Genomic DNA, 21,500 nt, shown 5'->3' with positions numbered 1-21,500 from the left:
ATAATATATATATATATATATATATATATATATATATATATATATATATATATATATATATATATATATATATATATATAGTGTGTGTGTGTGTGTGTGTCTGTGTCTGTGTGTGTGTGTGATATATTCTTTCCCGTGCACCCCTCTGGTAACTGACCAACCCGCCGTTCTGCGTCTATATTTAAACCTTCTCCCCGACTCCATTCACTCCATTTGTCCACAAGACCCCCAGGTACTCCATGCATGACCTCATGCCTTCGTCCCATCATCGTATTATCTCCTCGTTCCTCAATCCGTCGACGCAATTTGACTCGCCAATCACTCGTAGCCAAACTGAATCATCTGCATATACGTGAGATCGTCTGGTACGATCCTGGTGTTCGAGACATGAAGTAAAGGGCTTGTGGGCTTATAGGAGTTGATTGATCCCCCTTCAACATGACAATACGACCCTTGAGTTCGACTCATACACACGACTATACGACTCTTTTGAGCACGAAGGTACGGTTCTTGGCCCACCCTCTGACCTGATCCTAAAGCCATAAGCCTTTCATGCTCGTGAGTCGTACCGCCGTGCCTGAGGGTCGTACCGCCGTGCTCGAGGGTCGTCATGTCTCGAGGGTCGTACCTGCCCTGGGGCAGACACTGAAACTAGCCACGGATGCTACAAGTGTTGTGTCCATTGACCAGTACGGAACAACACCTTCGAAAAATGACATAATCCCATATCAACATTATTTCCAAAAGACAAAAGAAAGAAAGGTTCCTCAAAGTCCATCCATAATGTCTTTGACATTAAGGTTTCTTGATTACATGTTTAGATCATTCACATACCTGCCACAGTCTATGATCATGTCCCTTCTCCCTCCCACCTCCTTCGCCCCCCATCAGCACTGAGCCAACAGCCATCAAATAAGGAATTATCTTGACTACTTCGACCTGTTTCATAAGACGGTATCGTATCATGCTTCGGTGCAACGCTTGACACCTGTTGGTCTGTTGCTTGAGAACGCTGACAGAGGTGGTTGACAGCCTATAGACACCTGTTGTCCTGTTGCTGGAGAGCGTTAACAGAGATGAATGACAGCCTTAGCACCCATAACAGAACTTCAGAAATGTCGAACAGCATCACACCTCTTAACCAGTTGGGTATCGCCCGATGGACTTGGCCATCTTCCCTTACGCTACAGGCCCATCTCACAAAGGGATTCCAGGGACTAGGACAAGTGGATACACACACATACGCACGTTGTATAAATATACGCATTTACGTGCGCAACACGATCAAATATCTCCGCGTACAGGAACGCCCGGCCAGGTGCAATTTTCAAATGAAAATTTCACAACTCGCTTGGAACCCAGGATGGGCTATTGTGGTTTTACCTCGTCAATTCCAAAAGAAAATTTGGGGGTTCCTTTAAAGACGAGACTCCAGCCAACACGCCAAGTACCTAGCCATGTTGTTACTCAGCCGAGGGAGGTGTATTAAATATGAAGAAAAGCCTTTGGGGGAAACTGGTGGGACGCCGTAGCTGTGCTAGTGGGACGCCCCTGGGACACGCCGCAGCTGTGCTAGTGGGACGCCCCTGGGACACGCCGCAGCTGTGCTAGTGGGACATCGGTGGGACACGCCGCAGCTGCAATGATACTCACCTGTTGTCAGCTGCAGCACCCGGTGAACATGTGTGCGATACAATCGCGAACTGTAGTATTCTGCTACAGCTGTCGGCTGCAGTATCCAGCTGCAGCTGGGACTGCAGTGATCCCGCAACAGCTGGGTACTGCGATGCCCAATAACAGCTGGGGACTTCAGTGACCCAGCAGCAGCTGGAGGCTAGAGTGCCCACAACAGCTGGGGGCTACAGTGCCCCACAACAGCTGGGAACTACAATACCCCGGAATACCTGGGAGCTACACGCCCCACAACAGCTGGGGACAAGAAGGCGTCTAAACAGCTGGGGATACAGTGCCCCACATCAGTTGGGGACTGCTGTTCCCCACATTAAGTGGAACTTACAGTATCCCACAACAGCTGGGGACGGCAAATTTCTACAACAGTTGGGGGACTACAATACCCTACAATAGTTAGGGAATTCACATGTCCCACAAAAGGTGGAGACTACAATGCCCTTAACAGATGGGGACTACAGTGTCTCACAGTAGCTGGGGACTACAATACCCCACAAAAGCTTGGGACTTAATACCCCACAAAAGATGAGGACTACAATATCCCACCAGCTGGGGACTACAATACCCCACAGCAGCTGGGGACTACGATACCCCACACAGCTGGGGACTACAATACCCCACAGTAGCTGGGGGACTACAATACCCCACAAAAGATGAGGACTACAATACCCCACAGCAGCTGGGGACTACAATACCACACAGCAGCTGAGGACTACAATATCCCACAGCAGCTGGGGACTACAATACCCCACAAAAGCTGGGGACTACAATATCCCACATCAGCTGGGGACTACAATACCCCACAAAAGCTGGGGACTACAATACCCCGCAGCAGCTGGGGACTGCAGCTGGAGACTACAATATTCCAAAACAGCTGCAGCTCCTTCAAGTCAAAGCAACAGATCACCCAAACCGCTGGGAGTGACTGTAGCCAACCAAGTCTGTGAACCACAGCAGCAGTAGCCAGGAGGTACCATGCTCCTGGTAAGATCCTCTCCCCTCCCTTCCACACAAGACATGGTGCGGAGGAGCCTCTCCTCTCCTCCCTTAGCGGCAGGGAACAAGTTAAGTCTGGGTTGAGCGTCGAGACCCCCGTCAGGAGCAGGAGGAGCAGGAGCAACCACCACCGCCGCCGTCGAGCTCGCTCTCACTCGCTCCGGACTGGTTCACCAGGTTTCACGCTGCATCAAAAACGTTTTCCAGCATCAGGGTAATCGGCGAGCGCTATCGTTGCTGGCAAACATTTCGCGGAAAATTGAGCGAATGGAAAACGTTGGGTGGCGAGGCGGGCTGGCTGGCTAGGGGCTGTAAGAACGTTTAGTTGCCGAGGGTACGATGATCTACTAGGCTGGTCGCGATAGAGACTGCCATCAGCTCCCCAACGTCAATATGAAACGGCTTGTATTGCTCTAGGGGAAAAAATACACATCAGCCATATTCATTTAGAAATTACTGAATTAATTACAAGTCTCCGATTTATCAATAATTTATGAAGAGCCGCTTAACTGGAGTTTTTCTTTTTGTAAAACCCTCTCTCTCTCTCTCTCTCTCTCTCTCTCTCTCTCTCTCTCTCTCTCTCTCTCTCTCTCTCTCTCTCTCTTTCTGTCTCTCTCCATCCCGGATCCAATTTTGTCTCTACCATACCACTCTGGGAGAACGTTATCTGCATCGTGAAGACGGCCCCATACAGTGTGTGCCTTAAAGTAACGCTGCACCATCAACACAAACACCCGTAATCAGAATTATTATAAATGCAGATAATTTAAACAGTCGCTGGCAACTATATTCCCCAACTGGCAACTCGCGCCGTCCCGCTGCCAGCCAAGGTTGATTCCGATCAATGTAAGGAGAAAGGAACCTTTGGCTTTGGCTTCGTGTATATATATTTTATTTTCGCCCCGTTGGCTGGCCGCTCTGTGTAAGTCGGTTAGATAATGAAATTAGGCTCTTAATTCAAGATGGGAAATAATAATATTCTCTTGATTATTCTTTATAACGGCCTTGAATATTAGCGAGCTATCAACTCCCCACCGTTTTTTTCTTTTTTTTTTTTTGTAACTTTTCCTGCCCTCGGCCAACGCGCGGCGAAGGATGCGGACGTGGGCGGGGAGCTGGAGGGGAGACTGAGGGAGGGAGGCCGACGGGGGCGTGGAGGGAGGGAGGCGAATGTGACTCGCAGCCACAACGCACCCTCCGAGGCAAACCCTCGCTGATGATTTCCTTGACACTAGTGTGAAAAATGACAAAAACATCCATCATAACATCTCTCTCCAATTGTGATTTAAGTAAATAAACGAAGAACGCTTGCATAAATTCTATATATCAGGCGAACCCTCCCTCTTCCACATAATTTACTGAAATTACAGACCATGAATCTGTAATGGGTAAAAAAGGTTTATCCACTTGGATCCGAATTCTCCTGCGCAGCGCCGAGAACGTTGGATGTGAACTCTTCTAACCTCATTTTTTTGACTGTTCTGTATAGTTTTTCGCGTCCCTATAATGAAATATATATGAATATACGTATATATCTATAGCAAAATTCAAACCGCGCAATCCTTTGTATAAGGTCTGGAGTTTCATCATCCACCTTCCACACGGCGTGTCACAATACCTCGCTCGAAGACTCAACAAACGAATGTTGAGAATTTTATATTATTTTATTCTCCTTTACTTTTCCTTCATCATGAATTATACGTGTGCACTTCAGCGCTTATTTTCTATACATTGTTCTAATAAACATCTCTAGTAGAGTTTTGTACCTTCCTTTGGTAACTTCCTTGATGCTCTCTAAGAAAACTCCTCGATACAAGTGAGCAAAATCAACGAAGAGAAAAGAAGTGGACGAAATTTTTTGAAGTGTTTTCGTGCGTCCGAATACCCCGCGAGGCGACTCAGTTCAAGTGGGACGATAGAACAAGGAAATAACTGCTAACCAGAGAAACGTACGGCGTCCCGCTTTGTCCGACCCCTGTGAGAGAAACGAGGAACGGGTTCGCTTTTGTCCGACCCATGAGCGTCTCTCTTTGTCCGACCCACCGACAGCGTTATTGGATTTACTTCCTACAGCGCGGGTACATAAAACTTGTAATGGCTTGCGATCCCTCCAGAGGTGAATGTAACCCGGCCAAGGGATGCGGCCCCGTATGCGCTCTGGATATAAGACTGACTATCGCATGTATTCGTGCTTTCCCTTGGCCCCATATCCGATACTAGCTTGAAAGGTGCGGAATCCTAATACTTAAGAAGACGTATATAAGAACTATTTTCCATTGCTGATGAAAGTTTACCCAACTCTGGGCTGGTAGTGAAGTTTAGTCTGTGTGTGCAGGAGCATAGAGTTCAGAGTAGCATAAGTTCGTGCAGCGAAGGGCTCGCTCCAGCTGCGGTGTCGGCAGCAAGGCGACTGGAGCGCGCCAACAAATGCCAGCCCGACTCACTTGCCGCGCTTTTTATTCCAACTGCCAACATAGGACCCGCCAAGATTTTGGCGCGCACATGACGAGAGCTGGCCACCTCTGCACTGCCCATAACCACGTGCACTTGTTTACACCCAACGTTTCTCGACCATCTGCCTGGCAGCAGGACAAACGTTCGCGGTGGTCGCCTCGCTCTCGCAACCCACCTAATTCACACGGCTGCTGAAAACGAGAATTTTTATGTTTTAATGCGTGGAGTCTCATCTGTAATTCTTTATTTTGGGGACAATTTGTCGAGAGCACTGTTGAATTTAGGAATATGATGTGTATAGTTATTCCAGTACCCTTTTGCATTACCTATGATATTTTTGCAGTATTGTGGGTGTTACGTTTTACACCCGTATTCATATATTGATATTCAACAACCCGATCTGAAGTGGAAAATTTACCAGTGTATTGTTACTACCTTCATTACAGCATTCACGAGGAACGCCTGATGTTAGGGACACGCAATATATATATATATATATATATATATATATATATATATATATATATATATATATATATATATGGGTGTGTGTGTGTGTTACCGGACTCCGCTTGCTGTAGGTTACACTGAGGGAGGAGTCACTCATGCCTTTGGTGAGGGTGTATCATCGTCAATTGATGGAACACTACAGCCTCAACAGAGAATGTCTCCCTTCAAAGGAGTCCATCCTGCCCCTGCCACTGAGTTTAGCGCAACCCAAGTGCTGCACGAACCCATATATATATATATATATATCTATATATATATATATATATATATATATATATATATATATATATATATATATATATATATATGAGGGGATTCAATTTTTCGTGAGCGTATACAGCCTACGACCCCAAAATCTTTATAAATTTCCAGATATTGAATAATAAACTTGCGCGTCCTTTGTTTTGCTTGACCAAAGTTCATGATTAAATAAGCGATGATTCTCGGGTGTCCGTGTCATAGGCTGGGTTACCGATCGAGCGTACTTATATAAGGACTAAATAATGACAAGCTGTCAGCGTACGCGGTTGGATTAAATGGCCATCGCCTGCCTATTTGGTCATACAAAATTAGTATGTGTGTATGTAAAGACTTGACAGGTCCAACCCTGGCATGGGCTTCTGTTAATGACAGCATGTTCTCGGGCGTTTCATTACTGTTACCGATCTGGTGTGTGTGTGTGTGTGTGTGTGTGTGTATGGACACATTTGGGTAGATGTGTGTGTGTGTGTGTGTGTGTGTGTGTGTGTAAAACTTCACTTTGTCTAGGCTTAGCACGGACGCTGTTCTTGGGTTTGCCATTTCAATTTGTTGGTTGATGGAGCTTGTAACAGGCACATTAGTCACCACAGTCATTATGGTCATCAAATTCAAGATATCATCAGTGGATGGGAGAGACATAACACGCTGTCTGGAAGTGGCGGAGGATAACATATTAGATATTCTAAGTATGTTCGACTCCTGTGCCTAGTTTGAGTATAGATGTGAGTATGTTTCTGCTCTTTTAAGATAGATGAGTATGTTCTGGGCGATGTGTTTATGCTAGCTCATTCTAGATTATAGAGTTAGCTTTATGAAATTATCATCATCTTATGGAAGGTATATATTTATATTGAAATATATGATAGTTTAAGCTTGTTCTGTGCAGGTTATATGTTTTATTTCTTACGTTTATATTCATGCAATGGAAATTTATATTTTCATTATTTTCTTAAAATATATGTATCTTGAAAGGAGATCCTCAGAACCCAGACCTCTATACAAACGTTAGACGACAAAGCAATATATATATATATATATATATATATATATATATATATATATATATATATATATATATTTATATTATTTTTTATTATACTTTGTCGCTGTCTCCCGCGTTTGCGAGGTAGCGCAAGGAAACAGACGAAAGAAATGGCCCAACCCCCCCCCCATACACATGTATATACATACGTCCACACACGCAAATATACATACCTACACAGCTTTCCATGGTTTACCCCAGACGCTTCACATGCCTTGATTCAATCCACTGACAGCACGTCAACCCCGGTATACCACATCGCTCCAATTCACTCTATTCCTTGCCCTCCTTTCAACCTCCTGCATGTTCAGGCCCCGATCACACAAAATCTTTTTCACTCCATCTTTCCACCTCCAATTTGGTCTCCCTCTTCTCCTCGTTCCCTCCACCTCCGACACATATATCCTCTTGGTCAATCTTTCCTCACTCATTCTCTCCATGTGCCCAAACCACTTCAAAACACCCTCTTCTGCTCTCTCAAACACGCTCTTTTTATTTCCACACATCTCTCTTACCCTTACGTTACTCACTCGATCAAACCACCTCACACCACACATTGTCCTCAAACATCTCATTTCCAGCACATCCATCCTCCTGCGCACAACTCTATCCATAGCCCACGCCTCGCAACCATACAACATTGTTGGAACCACTATTCCTTCAAACATACCCATTTTTGCTTTCCGAGATAATGTTCTCGACTTCCACACATTCTTCAAGGCCCCCAGAATTTTCGCCCCCTCCCCCACCCTATGATCCACTTCCGCAAGGGTCATGGTGTTACCACAGGACCATTTTCACAGTGGCTACTGCAGCTCTAAAACTGCGCTACTGCCAGTCGCAGGGACAGCATGGACGCCTATGAAGAGTGAAGTTCTTTGAAGACACTACACTCTTGTCAGCTGATGATGATGATGGTGGTGCCTTGACATGGTGACTTTTCACTCGCTGTGCAGCCTGAACCAGGGAGTTTCTTGATATATATATATATATATATATATATATATATATATATATATATATATATATATATATATATATATATATATATATATATATATATTGGAAAGGATCACAATTTTTGCGTGTGATCAAGATATTCCTATGAGTCCACGGGGAAAATGAAACACGAAAAGTTCCCAAGTGCACTTTCGTGTAATAGTCAACATCATCAGGGGAGACACAAGAGAGAAATATAAGTCAGTTGATATACATCGAAGAGACGAAGCTAGGAATATATATATATATATATATATATATATATATATATATATATATATATATATATATATATATATATATATATATATATATAATTGCGTGTAGGTTTGTGGGAGTGGAAGGGTGGTGGTGGCGAGCACGTATGCATGCAGATAAGCAAGTGAAGTTATGTATGTTGCATGACGCTAAATTGTAGGTTCATAGTCAAGGACAGTGAACCGTGTCAGTGTCTTTAAAAAACACCGCCGTCTACTCCTGCCATACACAAACTTCAAGAGAACAAGAAAATAAAGACAGAAGGTGTGGTGTGGTGTGTGTGTGTCTGTGTGTGTGCGTGTGCGTGTGTGTGGACCTTGTGTGAGAGGAGAGGACGGAGCTGCAGCGGTTGCAACATCAAGTTCCCCAACACTGGCAGCCAGCGCCACCCACCACCACCACCATCACCATCACCACCAGTGGTAGCCCCATCATACCTTAACACTGGCAGCGACATCTACCACACACCCTAAGATTAGCAGCGACTTCCACCACCACACACCACCAACACCAGTAGCACCACCACCATCATCACCACCTACCACCTGGTAGCGCCACCTACCACCACCAGCCCGCCTCAGAGTCTGGCAGCACCACCATCACACCCAAACACTGGCAGCGCCTTCCACCACCACACCTCCAACACACCAAAGGATTGTGTACCATTGCCACCACCACCACAGCCCAAAATTACCACCACCACTACTACATCCTCCAACACCGGCACGACCACCAGTGCCCCAGAGCCTTCCACCACCACCACCACACCCTCCAACACCGGCACCACTACCAGGAAACCAGAACTTTGCACCAACACCACACTCTCCAACACTGGCACCACCATCAGTACACCAGAGTCATGCATCAACATCACCAACACCACATTCTCCAACACTGGCACCACCACCTTACATCAGAACCCTGCACCACCGCCACCACCACACCCCCAACACTAGCACCATCACCAGCAGACCCCCGGCTCTCCATGTTCACTGCCTCGTGTCCGCTCGCCCACAGCTCCTACCCGGGTGTTGGTTCCTCCTGCGTGTAGAAGACCCCACACCATCCGCACATCCTCGTCTTCATCGCTTATGTAACGCGATCGAAAGATCAAGAGACGACTAACACTTGTCATTACAGTTACAGCAATAATGTATATACATCATGAACCCCCAAGACTACCACTATACGACCATTGAACACGACGATACGACCCTTGAGCACGACGATACGACCCTTGAGCACGTCGGTAAGACCCCTGGGTATGATGGTCTGCGCGAAGACCATGCTCCTGTAAAGGAAGCGTCTAGAAAAAGAGAGAGAAAAAAAAGAAGTCACCATTAACTCAAGGGTCGTACGGTGTCGTGCTCGTCGTTGTCGTACCCAAGGGTCGTGCCGTCGTGCTCGAGGGATGTTAAGTCTAGTTGTTTATTTCTAAGAAGTTTCCTCCGGGCGGCGGTAGAGTGAGCTAGCGGTGCGTGGCTGCCTGGCTGGCGGGCGAGTACAGACGACGGCGCCAGGAGCGGAGCCCAGGGCTGGGAGGGTGGCTGGTTGGCTCGCCCGTAGCTCTCTTCCTTCTTCTCCACTTCGTTCTTCTCTCCTCCTCTCCTCTCCTCTCCCTCCCCACTCCTCAACACTCCCTCGGGAAATCCTTTAATAACTGCTACGGCGTGGGAACCATCAGCTAACAACTTATACATCACGGGGGTTTCAAATTTGTGTATTCTGCACAATATGTTGAAATTTTCAAAGCGATATGGCAGTATATTTATATACGTTTTCTGTTTGTATTTCTTTAGATTTCTCTTCTCACTTGTTTATGATAGATTATTGTCAGGCTTTTAAAAGTGTATAAGATATTGAAAAATGAGAATTTGTTTTATCTTTACTTTTTCTTTTAATAGTTACTAATAATTTAAGTTAAATATGATAATAGATATTCGAGTATAAGCTCTCTTAAACCCATGTATTTGAAGTTTTTTTGTAATCGTATTTTCAAAAGCCCAGTAATGTTTTAACGCTCGTTTTCAAGCTCCCAAATTGTATGGTATTTATCATCCCCCACCTTGGCATCTTTTTAACATCCTTCAGTCATTTGACTTTTTACCATTTAACACCTTTCTATACAGTGGTTTACCTGCCATCATATTAACGAAGGGAAAGCTTAAGAACCTTCTTCACAAAATCAGCTCATCCACCGTAAACCGGATGGCAGAAAAGTAATATTCTGTACTAAATGTTGAGTTTTCCAGGCTGTTGAATGTGAGAGTATTTGGCATCATATTCTTATGATTAATATTTTTCACTTGATAAAAGTTGACCCTTCCTCTTGCTTCGATTTAAAGATCATAAATAAAATGCAAGGTAACACCAGAAATATTCGTCTAATATGACGCAGTATATATATATATATATATATATATATATATATATATATATATATATATATATATATATTCCTATGAGTCCACGGGGAAAATGAAACACGAAAAGTTCACAAGTGCACTTTCGTGTAAGAATCACATCATCAGGGGAGACACAAGAGAGAAATATAACAGTCAGTTGATATACATCGAAGAGACAAAGCTAGGACGCCATTTGGTAAACATGTGATTATATATATATATATATATATATATATATATATATATATATATATATATATATATATATATATATATAACGTATTTACATGTTCTCACATTGCATATTATCGAGATATTCTCATTTGCAGAGTGAAGTGGTAACCAAACGAGTCGAGAATATACGGAGGAAAAGTTGATGTCACACCGTTAAGTATGCGGTGTGTTGGGTCCTCAACCATCTCTCTTACGAGCCAGACAGGTCCAGGAGGCGTCCCGTGAGAAGGGAGAGAGAGAGAGGAGAGATTAAAGGTACGTAAAATAATAAAGAGAAAACGATAGATGGGAATATCTTGACGCGTGAAGTTATTTTGTCAAAATTTCAGTAAGATGTTTGGCAAGGTAATGTCACTGGGGAACAAAAGACCAGAAGCTGTACAGTTAGGGTTGAGTTCAGGTAAATTAAGAAAGAATGGGGATGTGTGAACCTGATGGAAAATGAATGTAGAACATGCGAATGCTGGCCTTTGTTTTTAGACATTGAACCCGTGTACTACAGAGTGTGGTTTAGGGTGAGGTAGCGGCTGTGTGGAGAGGCCTAGTGCCTGTAGTGGGTGAAGGAGGCCCAAGAGGCGAGGGCGACGGGGAGGATGGGGGTGTGTAGGGGGAATAATCCTGTGGCATGAGGTGTATATGGTTGTTGTGGGGATGGTATGAGTGTTTTGTGTGTGTGTGTGTGTGTGTGTGTGTGTGTGTGTGGTGTTTACAGGTGCTGGAGCCATACGCAAGGTCAAACTGGGTCGTGTAGTGTGTCAGGAACCAGAGGCCACAAGGACTTTAGACGAGGGTGGGTCTCTTGTGTGCCCCCCCAGTGCGAGATGGAAATTACTACTGGCTGTATATATAAATGTCTCCTGCGTCGTGTTGTGATTTTATTCATTCTCTGTATCACCTGATAAGAGAACATTTGAGAGAGAGAAAAAAAAAAGAGAGAAGGAACGCACGAAAATGATAACGAGATAAGGTTTAGCATTTTAATTTTATGGAGAGAGAGAGAGAGAGAGAGAGAGAGAGAGAGAGAGAGAGAGAGAGAGAGAGAGAGAGGAGGGAAATAATATACATGAGAATGATGTCTGTGTGTGTGTGTGTTGTGTGTGTGTGTGTGTGTGTGTGTGTGTAGAGGAATTCCAGTCCCAGCATGGAACGCTGTTAATGGGAATATTATGATACTGGACGTACGTTCTGGTGTGAGTAGCGTGCGTGCAGCACTGTCCCCTTCTGATCTGATCCTTGGTGCTCGAAGTGTGAATTCGCTCGCCATTGGAACACCTGCTGGAGCCAAGGCTTGGGGGGGCGGGGCGACTGCTGTCTCGAACACTGTGTGTGTGTGTGTGTGTGTGTGTGTGTGTGTGTGTGTGTGTGTGTGTGTGTGTGTGTGATGATAAGAACATTGTGTTGATGAGAGGAGGAGAGGCGCCTTGTCTTTCCAGCCTAGACCCATAGCGAGGACATCAACCTGGCCCCCTAAATTGCAGTCACACACACACACACACACACACACACACACACACACACACACACACACACACACACACCTTCGAGCACTGTGTATACATACACATGTATGACTTTATACATGACTGCTGAGGGAGGTGATACATTCTCAAACTCTCCTTCATATTTCATCGATTGTTGTACCCCCACCAGCATTTACCTGTATGATGTATATGTATTCATACATTATTCATACATTTTACTTGTCAAGGTGTATGATTATTTTTCTATAATCATTTTCTTGGGTTCTCTTTAGCTTTGGCGTTCACCTCCATTCATCATTATTCACTTTCATAATCTCATCACAAATATCTTTACACATGAATTATTTTTTGTTTTTTTATTTTAATGTTTTATATAGTTCATGATAATTCAAGATTTTTTTTCATTCGTTTATTATTTATCTCATGATTCATAATGATTCGGTAATCATAATAATTTTTTCATTCATTGTCTTGCATAATTCGTGATTATTCAATATTCATGATTATATCTTTCATGTATTATGTCTCATGTAATTCATAGTTAGTCAATTATCATAATTATTTTCTTCATATGTTAGATACACTTCATATAATTCATAATCATTGGGTAATCATATGATAATTATTTTTTCATTTACTTTGAATCTTAATTCATAATTATCAAATATTCATAATAATTTATTCAGATATTTCCCCTCATATAATTCATAATTAAAGAGTAATCTTAATTATTCTTTTATTGTCCCTGATATGACTCATGATTATTTTTCACTCATGCCTCATATAATTCATGATTATTGAGCAATCATAATTATTTCTTTCTTTTATTGTCCCTTATGTAATTCATGATTATTCAATAATCGTGAGTTTATCATTTCATTATTCATAGCTTTCATTCTTCACTCAAACATTTATCTTATGACCGTGCCACTCACTCACCTGACCCTCCTTGTTGTTATTGTGCCCATCTACGTCATAGTGCCGGTGACGTCACACCTCCTAATGTAGTGCCAGTGACGTCACACCTCCTTATATAGTGCCAGTGACGTCACACCCCCCTCCACCCCCCCTTACAGTGCCAGTTCCCCTTCCTCTCCCCCATATAATGCGACTTGCCTTACTTACCCTACACATAGTGCCACACCTTACCTTCCCTTACCTTACCTTACCTTCCTATAGTGCCCGTGACCTGACCCTCTCACGTCATAGTGCCCGTGACCTGACCCTCTCACATCACAGTGCCAGTCACTTGACCCTCTCTCTCCATTTTACCTTCCGTTTTTCTTCCATGTTCCATTCCACTCATTTCCTCTCCCATCCTCATTCCTCATACCCCACCCGTTGACACACATCTCTCTCTCTCTCTCTCTCTCTCTCTCTCTCTCTCTCTCTCTCTCTCTCTCTCTCTCTCTCTCTCTCTCTCTCTCTCTCTCTCTCTCTCTCTCTCTCTCTCTCTCCTTCTTCTTCTTCTTCTTCTTCTTCTTCTTCTTCTTTCATTTCGTTCCTCTTTGTGCCTCCTCACAGCTCCCCTCTCATAACCCCATTTTCTTCTCTAATGTCCTCTCTCCCCTCATGTCCCTGGCTGGGGTTCTCTCCCTTGGTTCCTTGGTCCTGGTTCACTCCCCTCCTGATAATCCTTTATAGCCTCAGCTTGTCTCTGTGCCTGGCCCTCCTCACAACCCTCTCTCGCCCTCACAACTTATTTCCCCTCATGTGTTCCTCCTCCGTATGGTATTTATCGCACGGGGTCTCATCATTTCTCCTCCTCCTCATCATGATGGGTTCTGAAGCAGGGTTCGAAACCTAGGGCTCGAAGGCTTCACTGGTGTTCGGTTCAGGCGAAGCTGCTTTACGACAAAGACCGAGCGTTCAGTGGTCAACCACCTCCCTCACACATCTGGCTTGAGGACGTGTCTCTCCTTACACACCTGCTTTCAAGACCAGTTCCCGTGTTCTCTCACACACACACACACACCTGTCTTCACAGCCAGTCACTTTCCCCACATAACTGATTTTTCAGGTGTCCTTTCTCACACCTCTGTCTTCACAACGTGTCCCTCATCACACACCTGTCTTCACAACCTGTCCCTCATCACACACCTGTCTTCACAACCTGTCCCTCATCACACACCTGTCTTCATAACCTGTCCCTCATCACACATCTGTCTTCACAACCTGTCCCTCATCACACATCTGTCTTCACAACCTGTCCCTCGTCACACACCTGTCTTCACAACGTGTCCCTCATCACACATCTGTCTTCACAACCTGTCCCTCATCACACACCTGTCTTTACAACCTGTCCCTCATCACACACCTGTCTTTACAACCTGTCCCTCATCACACACCTGTCTTCATAACCTGTCCCTCATCACACATCTGTCTTCACAACCTGTCCCTCATCACACACCTGTCTTCATAACCTGTCCCTCATCACACATCTGTCTTCACAACCTGTCCCTCATCACACACCTGTCTTTACAACCTGTCCCTCATCACACACCTGTCTTCACAACCTGTCCCTCATCACCCATCTCTCTGTCACAACCTCAAATACATATCCTCTACACCTGCCCCAACCTCACAACCCATCGCGTCATCTCCTTCCTCACGACCTTCATCTCACAATTACCCATTCACAAGTCGTTCTCGTGATTTCCTATCCTGTTCCTATCCTACATAAGATTATGAGTACAGATGACTTCGTTATGGGCCATGAGATCACCTGTTATCTATCCTTTCCATGTACTCCCATGGACTTTGTGAGCCTTGTTATGCCTCCACTCGCCACTCCTTTCTCATAAGCCCCAGCACGGCAGCCCCTCCTCATAACCCCATCTTTTCACAACTGTTTGTCCACAACAGTCTCCTCATAACTCTGCGCGGTGGCCCTCCTCACAAACAACTCTTCAAGACACACTCTCTGCAGACCTACTTTCACAATTTCCCTTTGGAAACTCCCTCCTCACAACACTGTTCTCACAAGTCCCTCCACACATCCCCACTCACAACCTTTTCCCTGTCAGTGTCCCGTAAATATAACTTTCTTCATGAACTCTCACCTCATATTTTCCAACTTCATCTCTTCACAACCCTGTGGAAACCCTTCCTCCTTCACGTCCTACCCAGTAACAACCTCCTCACAACTCACTCATCCTCATGAAGCTCGTCCTTATGACTTTTTCATAACTTTTATTTTACAACGTCTTCCTCATCACCCCAACCATAACTTACAATTTCGGTTATATATTATTACCTAATCTCGTGCCTCTGCTCTATGACCTTTCCAATCCCATTTGGATTATATTTACACCTACTTCGCTTTACCATCGTCAATATTCTACTTTATTCAGTTCTCTTTATTTTACGTCCTCTTTCCCCGACCTTACAGCATCCCTCTATAGGCTTGCACCTGTACACGCTTCTCTTTTGATCGTGTAGGCTTCCGAATATCTTCACTTGATTCATCATACTTTGCAAAAGTTGGTGAAGTATATTTTTAGTGTTCTCCAAAGTTTATCGGACTTGACCCACCATTGCTTATGGGAATGAAGATGAATTTGATAGAAGACACACGCTAGATAAACCCACACGTTTCCAGTTATCTCTGGTGTTGCAGTTGTGTTGTTCTGGCTTTAAGAGAAATGGTCCAACTGTTCTTGGTTGCTTCTGTTATCCAGAACACTTTAGATTAACTGGAACATAGACTCTGATCACTGTAATCGGAGCTCAGCACAAGTCCAGTTCAAGATCCCAGCAGTTGGCTTAGCTGCCTTTGATCAGCTTAAAGTTTCAGCGGAAAATAAGTGTGTTTTGGCAGAGAAGCTCAGAACAGACGAACGACTCGGGAAATGTAATCTCCAAAATTTGGCGTCGCAGACCAAACAGACGATTTATAAACACAAGTCCACACCCAGGACTTATGAACGTTACTCAGGATCTTGTATGTGTTGCGTTGTCATCAAGTGGCATTGTGTCCCTGGAGAAAAAAAAGAACAGGTGTTACGTTCAGTTTTGACTGGGAGAAACAGTAATTTTCTCACCGTTTCCTCTTTCTTCCTCACCCCAGGGAAATACAAAGATCTCCAATGGTCCTACAACGATAGATAGGATCTCCAATGGTCCTACAACGATAGATAGGATCTCCAATGGTCCTACAACGATAGATAGGATACTCAGTGTCTCGGGTCACCCTCGGTGCCGTTGGTCTAACAGCTTTGAAAGGGTCTGATTGGATGAGCTTTAAAGTGTTTCCCTCCGTAGGCAAATGATTAGATCAACAGGTCAACAGACATTTACCAGAAGGATCATTACTCTAAAGTGTGTGTGTGTGTGTGTGTGTGTGTGTGTAGGGGTGGGAGGGGAATCTCTTAGATCTGTGCCAGTGTGGTTACTACACTCCACTGTGGGGGGCCTGTTTGGTCTGCTGTGTTAGTGGGTTCATTGCACCCCACTGTCGGGGCCTATGGTCTGTGTTAATGGTTACTACACCCCCACTGTGGCGGATCTCGGGTCTGTGTTCGTTGGTTATTACTCCCCACTGTGAAGGCCTCTGGGTCTGTGTCAGTTGTTAATCCACCCCCACTGTGGAGGCTTACCTTGGTTCTGTGCCAGTGGTAAAGGGGGCTGTCTGGACTGTGACAGTGGTCATAGCATCCTCACCTGCGGGCCATATGGTCTGTGACGTTGGTTATCGCACCCCAGCGGAGGACCATTGGTCTGTGAGAATGGCCCTGTGTGAACGTCCCCTCTGTGACCCTCATATAGGCTCCCGGTCGGCCTAGGTCACGGGAGGTAACTGGTGACCCGTCCTTGCTCCCTCACGCCTTGCGAAACACGCTGTCCCGTGGCTCATTATCCTCTCTCGAATGACCTCATGACGTGTTATCCTGTAATTATGTCTCCACTTATCAGAGAGAGAGAGAGAGAGAGAGAGAGAGAGAGAGAGAGAGAGAGAGAGAGAGAGAGAGAGAGAGAGAGAGAGAGACGTCCTCATTCATAAGACACGGACGTCCTCACTCATGAATCACTGTCGCTTAAGTGATTTTTTTTTTGGGGGGGGGGGGGGGGGGGTTTACCTGAATATGGGAATTCTTTTTTTTTGGGACTCCTCATTTTTCTTCTCATGGGCCAATGGTCCGTGTAGGTTACTGTGGCAGTGGTGAGATCACGCGACCCCTCCCGAAGGTGTTGTGGTCGTCGTTGGGCGTGTATAAGAGCCTCAGAGCCACATCAAGCTTGACGTGGTCTTCTCTGTGTGGTGGTTGCTGGGAGGGGGAGGAGGGTTTACGTCACCCACACTCGAAGTTGACTTGGTCTTCAGTGTAGTATGAGCGGTGGTTTGCTGGGGTAGAGGATCCCGGCCAGGTGGTGCTCCTCCTCTCCCCCAGGTGAGGCTGGGGTAGAGGGCCTCACCCTGTGGGAGTGGCACAAGGGAACCCCCACCTGGGGAGGTTTACTGGGGTAGTAATGACAGCTGCTGCTGCTGCTGCTTCAGGTGAAGCTGAGATGGAAGACCCCTCGTCCATTCACCTGGGGATGATGTGCCTGGGTTATGACCAGCTCAGAGTACACTCCAGGACGCAGATACAAACCCACAATCGCCTCCTGGCACACACAAACCTATCAACATCCCACAAACCCAACTGAATCCACAAACAATTCCACAAAGACAACCACTAGCACCTTTCTTAGACCCACAGACGCAACCTCTGAACCCACAGACGAATCATAAAATCCAAATATCACACATCACCTGTGTTGGAGGCTCACAAACACACCTTCGAACCCAGAAACAAATTCTAAAACTCTCTGACACATGAACAGATACATCCCTGACCCCCCCCAACACACACATCTGACACCCCCCTCTCACCCCGCACACACACACACACACACACACACACACACACACACACACACACACACACACACACACACACACACACGCATCTAATCCCGTAACCAAGCCACAAACATCCCCCTTGAGCGCATCCTCAAACCCACAAACACATCGCCAAACCCACAAACCACAGAGGACATTACCAACGGCCATAGATGATATTGAAACCCATTTCGCAGGATTCGAAGCGGTACGCGATTTGTGTTGTGCCGTTGTGATAAAAAAAAAAGCATGAGGATCCATGATTGAATGACTCGGTTTGGGATCCCAGGTGAGTAAAAAGGGTTCCAAGTAAATGGAGAGGATCCGGGATGAATAAAGGGGATCCTGAGTACACCAGAGGGATTTCTAAGGGAGCGTAAGGGATCCCGGGTGAGTAAAAAGGGGTTTCAAATAAGTAAGAGAGGATCCTGGGATGAATAAGGGATCCTAAACATACTAAAGGGATTTCTGAGGGAGTGTAAAGGATCCCAGGGTGAGTAAGGAGGATCCATATTGCCTGAATGGGTTTCAGAGTGTATGGAGAGGATCTCATGTGAGTGGAAGGGGATCCGAATGAGTAAAGAGGATCCCTCACGAATGAAGGAAATCCCAAATTAAAGGAGAGGATCCCGAATGAGTACAGGGGTGTTTCCGAGTGAGTAAAAGTGGTCCCGAGCGAGTGGAAGGGACCCCGAGTGGGTGGAGGGCACCGCAGGTGGGTGGAGCAGACCCACCCCAGGTGTTGGGCCCGAACCGGTCCACCGCCACACACCTGAGTCTCACAATTCTCACAGTGTGGCGCCGCCGCTACGAGCCCCGGACCGGTCCATCGACACACATTGAAGGCGCGCGGAAACGCTGGTGGTGGACCGGTCCACCCGCCACACACCCGAGGGCCCCCGCAGGACCGCGGCTGCTGGCCCGGACCGGTCCACCGCCACACACCTGCACTATTACATAAAGGATCTTGACGGGAGTTACCAGCCTCCCCAGCCACCGCCCTCACCCCTCACACTGTCCTCACCCCTCACACTGTCCTCACCCCTCACACTGTCCTCACCCTCACACTGTCCTCACCCCTCACACTGTCCTCACCCCTCACACTGTCCTCACCCCTCACACTGTCCTCACCCTCACACTGTCCTCACCCCTCATACTGTCCTCACCCTCACACTGTCCTCACCCTCACACTGTCCTCACCCTCACACTGTCCTCAACCCTCACACTGTCCTCACTCACACTGTCTTCACCCTCACACTGTCCTCACCCCTCATACTGTCTTCACCCCTCACACTGTCCTCACCCCCACGCTTATCCTCACTCTCATACTGCCCTCGCTCCCACACTGCTCTACTCTCACACTGCCCTACTCTCACACTGTCTCCAGCCATAGAAACAATCCTGAGAACTAGAGAATGGGAGAGGGAGGGGGTGGGAGAGGCAGGCCTCCACCTAATTCTTCTCCCCAACTAGAGCAATTCCCAAGGCCCGACGCTCTCACCTTAAATCATTCGCTGGTAAAGGTAATCGATGACTTGCTGGGGTTACCCCCAGGACTGGCGACGAGAAAAAAAAAAGAGCTTTCTCTCTCTCTCTCTCTCTCTCTACCAGGCAACTATTGCTCCTTGCTAGAAATAAGGACACTCGATTAGTGGGTTGATTGGTTGGTTAGTTGGTTGGTTGATTGGTTGGTTAGTTGGTTGGTTGATTAGTTGTTTAGTTGGTTGGTTAGTTGATTGATTAGTTGGTTGATTGGTTGGTTGATTAGTTGGTTGATTAGTTGGTTGATTGGTTGATTAGTTGGTTGGGTGGTTGGTTAGTTGGTTGATTGGTTGGTTAGTTGGTTGATTGGTTGGTTAGGTTATCTGGTTAAGCTTCAGGGTCTATATCCAATGCCAGGGTCTTAGTTAGGGCCGTCATGAACGTCAAGTTATAACCATCACTCAAGCGATCATCATCCTCGTTCTTCAGGGGTTCAACATAATTCTGAGGTCACTACATGTATGGTAACATAATTCTGAGGTCACTACATGTGGTTCTTGCTCTTGGTCAAATGGCTCTTACTTACGTTCTATGGCTCCGAATTTCATGGGCAACTTTTCCCCTACTGTGATTCCACTCTTGAGAAGGAGACGAGAAATATATATCGTGTATTGTGGTAGCGAATTAGCAAGACTCAGTCTTTCAGTCGACCATCGTACCAGGAGATGAATTTCCCCACAAGTGACGTAAGATCAGCGGTCGATGAAGGAGCGTATTTTACTTGGCTTACGTAATCTTTTTACGCTCCTCCTACCTTCAAATTCCCTAACTACTCCTGGCCCATCTGCCAGCTGCTGGCCACTCCTCTGGTGGGGCCAGACACACCCTTCCCCATCTATGGCCAGATATTCCCCCCCCCCCCCTTGCTCTTGGCCAGGTGCTAGTTAGTACCTCTTGTGGCCAGACATCCCGGCCTGGCCCGCTGGCTAGCGAATGGCCAGGCCTGTGTACACCACATTATGACGTCAGGGAACAGCATCACAGGAAAGTAATCGTGTTCAACACACTGATAACGGGTTGATCATGACCACTTTGCCTCAAGTGGTTTTTCCCCTTTCCCTCCACCTCAAGTTCTCGCTGCACTTGCATTTAGATCTCCTTTTACAAATACTCAATCCCTGGCATCAGAAACTGCAGACACACTCACTCAGTTCCTCCCAAAACGCACGCCTCTCTTCCTCACTCCTATCGCTTCAACGTGTATAAGCAATGATAGTCGCCCACCTCCCATAATCCAATTATCATTCTCACCGACATCTCCAGGAACTGACCATCTAATACTAATACATAGCCACATTTCCTCCAACAGCATAAGTACCAGTCTCTCCTTGGCTTGCTCTCTGACACGAAATCCCAGACTTTACCCCTAGGATATTCCCAAACCGTTCCTTCCCCTTGCTCTTAGCTTAGCTCCACTGAGAGCTAATACATTCAGGTTCCTCACTCCAAACACACCATCTATCTCTCTCCCTTTTTTCTCATCTTGATTTCATCCACACACATGTTGGACACTTGATTCCTTAGCCTAAGCGTTCGAGGAGGATGAACACTCATCCCTTGGTTCCTTCTGATGCTCCCAACCTCAGAAGTTGAAACACAAGGAGGAAAAGGTGTCCGTCTCCTGCTCCCGCCCCCTTTTAGTTGCCTTCTACGACACACGGGTAATATGAGGGTAGTATTCTTTCTCTCAGAGCTCCAGGTATATGTATACAGGTGTTACTGGACTCTGAATGCAAACGACTACA

At 45.9% G+C, this 21,500-nt stretch overlaps 1 protein-coding gene across 2 annotated transcripts in view; it reads left to right on the top strand.

Moving 5' to 3' along the window:
• The window catches only part of LOC139765502 (claspin-like), a 228,349-nt gene that overhangs the window by 102,852 nt on the left and 103,997 nt on the right, over nucleotides 1-21,500 (top strand). For both annotated transcript variants that reach the window (XM_071692977.1, XM_071692978.1), the window contains one exon: nucleotides 10,944-11,103. The gene's annotated coding sequence lies outside the window, so the exon portion shown is untranslated. The remainder of the gene's footprint in view (nucleotides 1-10,943; nucleotides 11,104-21,500) is intronic.

Source organism: Panulirus ornatus, chromosome 55 (genome assembly GCF_036320965.1).
Source record: "Panulirus ornatus isolate Po-2019 chromosome 55, ASM3632096v1, whole genome shotgun sequence".
NCBI classification, from domain to species: Eukaryota; Metazoa; Arthropoda; class Malacostraca; order Decapoda; family Palinuridae; genus Panulirus; species Panulirus ornatus.
This window is presented reverse-complemented; position numbering and strand designations above follow the sequence as displayed.